Below are 5,436 nucleotides of genomic sequence, written 5' to 3' on the forward strand. Positions count from 1 at the left end.
CTCTGCACTTCTCTTCAGCTTCTAACTTCTTCCCACTTCTTAACTTAACTGCTTTGCATTGTTCTTTTGGATTCACTTCAGTATTTCTGGGAAACTGCCCTCTGTTTTGATCCTTCAAAGCATATGCAAGATGTCCAATCTGTGTCTCCATGGATTTCATCATAGCTCCCAAACTGCACATGTGTGTCTCCATGCTGTCCATTCGAGTTTCAGTCCTCGACATTCGCTTGTTAGATTCAGTAACAAATGTAGACACCACATCTTCCAACGCCGCTTTACCTTCCCCTTGATTTGTGTTGAATCCCGGAGGGGGTTTCAACACATTCTTGTTGTTGGCATAAGAAAAGTTTTCATGGTTACGTAAACCAGGATGATAAGTATTAGGAGGAGGGTTACCTCGATAATTTCCATAGCCTCTGGTATTGATATATTGAGCTTCCTCAGGTGGATGAGATTCTTCTATGGCAACTGATACACCTGCAGGTTCTGCGATATTCACCTTGTTCAGAGAAGCAACTTGTGTACTCAACGCATATAACTGTGCAGTAATGGATGCAAGAGGATCCACACTGTACACTCCCTTCTTGACTCCCGTACGTTCAGATGGCCATTGATAACTATTGATAGTCATCTGTTCCAGCATATCATAAGCTTGAACGGGGTCCTTGGAAAATATAGTACCTCCAGCAGCAGAGTCCACCGACATTCTTGTATGCATATTTAATCCATTGTAGAAAAACTCTATTTCTTCCCAATCTGCAATATTATGATTAGGACAACGCCTTAACAAATCTTTGTACCTTTCCCATGCCTCATATAGCTGTTCAGAATCATGCTGTTGGAAGGTACTGATCTCAATCTTTAGCTGGGTTGCTTTGGATGGTGGAAAGAATTTCTCTAAGAATTTCACAGCCATGCCTTCCCAAGTTGTTATGCGTCCTAGCGGCAATGCCTGCAGCCAACTCCGTGCCTTGTCCCTGAGATAAAAAGGAAACAAACGTAAGCGTATTATATCCTCAGAAACACCATTTATTTTAACAGTATCAGTAATCTCTAGAAAAGTGCGCAAATGTAAATGAGGATCAGCATTGGCAGTTCCATTGAATTGGTTCTGCTGAACCATGTTAATTAATGCCGGCTTCAACTCAAAGTTGTTGGCATTTATTGTCCCTCTAGCGATTCCAGAATAGTGAGCCTGGATCGTCGGCCTAAAATGATCTCTAATTGGCACCAAGGGCAATTCATTAACATTTTCTTCAGCCATGTTAAGTTGTTCTTCTCTCCTAGCTCTTCTCAAAGCTCGTGCAGTTCGTTCAATCTCTGGATCAAAGAGCAAAGAATTCGCACTTTGAGATCTTCGCATAAACTGAAATTAAGAACAATAACAAATTATTAGTAATTAGATTAAAATAAAGAAAATCTCTAAATTAAAACTTCGACTAATTGGTAACAAGATTAAAAAAATAATCAAAATTATTCCCCGGCAACGGCACCAAAAACTTGTTGTGAAAAATTACTCGCAAGCGTACGAGTGTCAAGTTTTAGTAAAGTGAAAAATAGAGTGTCGATCCCACAGGGAATAATTTGAAAATATTCAATACTTGCAATTAAAATAGTCTTAATTTTATTTAGAAAATTAAACTTTAGAAGGGTAATGACAAAGTAAATAAATATAGAAAATTGAAAAGCGCGCACAAACACAATCCTGTAAAGATTATCAATCAAAGGAAAATAGTCTAGAGGTTTGATTTCACCTGGTCTCAACAATATTCAATCTCAATCAATCTATTTTCATGAATTCATTTAAATTAATAACTAAGAACACATAGATTATACTATTTCCCTCTCTCGAGTATCAAATAGAATGTATCAATTACAGATCGATTTCAATATCCCTATAAAAAATCTACTTGTAATGATATGTGTGAAACAATGTTCTTTTTAAGTTCTATTAAAGTTATAAGCTCTCCCGAGTCATATAAACAATTAAAAGTGTGAATTCTATTGATCCTATTCTAAATCCCCTCTCCCGAGTGCCGGATTCTGAATAAATATGACAAATCAATTAATGGCCAGTAAATTGAAAAGACTATCAAACCTAGAATTACAATTAATTTAGAAGAATTCTATTCATAAAAATCAACCATTCATAAATATGTCTTGACCAGGCTACATCGACCTCTAGACTTAAAAAGTTTAGTTCATAATAAAATTCATAGCAATATAAATCATGTTCAGAAATTCAAACATAATTCAATCTCAAAAGAAATAAATAAAGTAAAGATAACAAATCCGAAGTCTTTCTTCCGTGTCCGGTTGAAAAGTCTTCGTCTTTGTTCCAAGCAACTCCAAATCTTGATCGAAACTTTAACAACTTTTCTCTCAAGATTATTTTTGTGTAGTGGCCGCTTCTTCCTCCTCATTAGGTCTGAAAAAACCCTTAAATATACCCTTAAGATTCGTCCAAACACCTTCCAAAAGTATCCAAAAATTCCCAAAATTAAACACAGCACTTTGTAATACAGACTACAACGCGCGAACGCACCACAAGAGAGGCGGGCGCGCATAGCTTCCTGTCTCAGACATTTAATAACTTGACTTCATGCGCGGGCGCACCACAAGAGAGATGGGCGTGCATAGCTTCCTGTGGAAAAATTGTTGAGTTTCACTTCAGTTGACGCGCGGGCGCACCACGACAGGCGCGGCGCGCATAGTCGTCTGTCCAGGTTTCTTCAAACTACGAACCATCTTCGCTTGCTTCGCTCTTTACTTGACTTCTATGATTTCTTCTATCATACATTCATTATTTCCTGTAATTCCTGACATCCAACAAAAACAACAACAACTTCCACATAATACAGCTCGAAACCAAGCAATTATCCAATAATATCAACACAAATTACGTGCACAAAAGACACTTATCAGCGGGCGCGCCTTGAGCTCAAACTTGGGCTCCAAAATCCTGAAAAAAACATAGAAAAATAACCAAATTACTTCCAAAGCATACAAAAATAATAGTAAAAACTTAAAAGCAAAAAATACAACGAGAAAATAAGGAAAAATAAAGACATAAACTAAAAGGTTTGGGTTGCCTCCCAAAAAGCGCTTGGTTTAAAGTTATCAGCCCGACTGCACCAGTCTTTAGTTGGGATCATCAAGCAATGCGCTGGATGCGGGTGGTACTTCGTTGCCAAAGTAGTGCTTGACTCTCTACCCATTAACCATGAAAGTTCTTCCATCTGTACACCGCAATTCAGTGGCACCATGTGGGTAAATGGTCTCCACGAGAAACGGCCCGGACCATCGCGATTTCAACTTCCCTGGAAATAATTTCAAAGGAGAGTTAAATAACAAAACTTTCTGGCCCGTTTCGAATTCCCTATGCACAATGTTTTTATCAGGCCACTTCTTTGTTTGTTCTTTGTATAGCTTGGCATTCTCATATGCTTCACTTCGAAACTCGTCCAATTCCATCAACTGTAATTTACGTAACTCCCCTGATGCTTCGAGATCCATGTTTAGCTTCTTGATAGCCCAAAATGCCTTGTGCTCCAACTCCAAAGGTAAATGGCATGCCTTACCAAAAACCAACCTGTAGGGAGACATCCCAATGGGTGTTTTGAATGCAGTGCGGTAGGCCCAAATGGTGTCATCTAGCTTGATTGCCCAATCTTTCCGATTTGTCTTAACCGTTTTCTCCAAGATTTGCTTGATTTCCCGGTTAGAGATCTCCGCCTGGCCATTGGTTTGAGGATGGTATGCGCACGCCACCTTATGCCTGACACCATACTTAGTGAGCAAGATATTAAAAATCTTATTGCAAAAGTGCGTACCTTCATCACTCATTATTGCTCGTGGAGTTCCAAACCTCGTAAAGATATTCTTTTGCAGAAATTTTACTACAACACAAGCATCATTAGTAGAGGTGGAAATAACTTCCACCCATTTCGAAACATAATCGACTGCTAATAAAATATAAGTGTACCCGAAAGAAGAGGGAAAGGGACCCATAAAATCAATACCCTACACATCAAACAATTCCGCTTCTAAAATATTTGTGAGGGGTAATTCATGCCTTCTAGAAATAGTTCCCGTTCTTTGACACTTATCGCATGATTTCACTAAGGTATAACTATCTTTAAAAAATGTAGGCCAATAAAAACCAGATTGTAGTACCTTAGCAGCAGTTCATGTGGCTCCAAAATATCCTCCATAGGGTGAGGAATGACATTGTTCCAAAATTTCATTTTCCTCTTGCCCCGCCACACATCTCCGAATCACTTGATCGGCACAACGTTTGAAAACATAGGGATCATCCCACAAGTAGAACTTAACGTCATGAAATTTTTTTTTTCTGATGTCGGTTCAATTCCGGAGGCATAGCACCACTAGACAAAAAATTAGCGAAATCAGCAAACCATGGAATAGAAGAACTTACCTGAAAGATCTGTTCATTCGGAAATAATTCATTTATGCTCTCATCCTCCTTAACGTCCTCTAACTCCAATCTCGACAAATGATCAGCAACCTGATTTTTGCTACCCTTTTTATCCTTGATCTCAAAATCAAACAATTGTAAAAGTAGAATCCACCTTATCAAGCATGGCTTAGCATCCTTTTTGGCAAACAAGTGGCAAATCGCTGCATGGTCAGTGTAAACAACTACTTTAGTACCAATTAAATAAGGACGAAATTTATCAAAAGCAAAAATTACTGCAAGCATCTCTTTTTCTGTAGTAATGTAGTTTTGCTGCGCGGCATCCATGGTGCGACTGGCGTAATAGATTGCTCTGAAAATCTTATCTCTCCTCTGGACTAATACAGCGCCCACTGCATAGTCACTAGCATCGCACATAAGCTCAAAGGTCTCCTTCCAATCCGGCACAATCATGATGTGTGTGGTGGTCAACGCCGTCTTGATCTTTTCAAAGGCCTGCAAACAATCATCATCAAAAATGAATGTAGAATCTTTTTCAAGTAAATTACACAAGGGTTTTGTGATTTTAGAAAAATCCTTGATGAAAGGCCGATAAAACCCTGCATGGCCTAAAAACTTCTGATGCCCTTGATATTCTTCGGAGGTGGAAGCTTCTCAATTGCAGCCACTTTGGCTCGATCCACCTCTAATCCATTGGATGACACTTTATGTCCAAGGACAATGCCCTCTTGAACCATAAAGTGACACTTCTCCCAGTTAAGAAATAAATTCTTTTCCAGGAACCTCTGCAAAACAAGAGACAGATTATGTAAGCAATGATCAAAAGAGGTACCAAATACTGAAAAGTCATCCATAAAAACTTCCATCACTTCCTCCACCATATCTGCAAAAATCGCCATCATACACCGCTGAAAAGTTGCAGGTGCATTACACAATCCAAACGGCATCCTCCTAAAAGCAAACGTGCCATAGGGACACATAAAAGTAGTCTTCTCCTG

The 5,436-nt window shown here is 38.9% G+C and overlaps 1 non-coding gene across 1 annotated transcript; it reads left to right on the forward strand.

Annotated features, from left to right (window-relative positions):
* The first annotated feature begins 761 nt into the window (after positions 1 to 761).
* On the forward strand, positions 762 to 867 carry LOC140885890 (small nucleolar RNA R71). Its single transcript, XR_012151302.1, has one exon. It is a non-coding gene; the product is annotated as a small nucleolar RNA R71 (small nucleolar RNA).
* Positions 868 to 5,436: the final 4,569 nt, after the last annotated feature.

This window comes from Henckelia pumila, chromosome 2, assembly GCF_033568475.1.
Source record: "Henckelia pumila isolate YLH828 chromosome 2, ASM3356847v2, whole genome shotgun sequence".
Lineage (NCBI taxonomy): Eukaryota > Viridiplantae > Streptophyta > Magnoliopsida > Lamiales > Gesneriaceae > Henckelia > Henckelia pumila.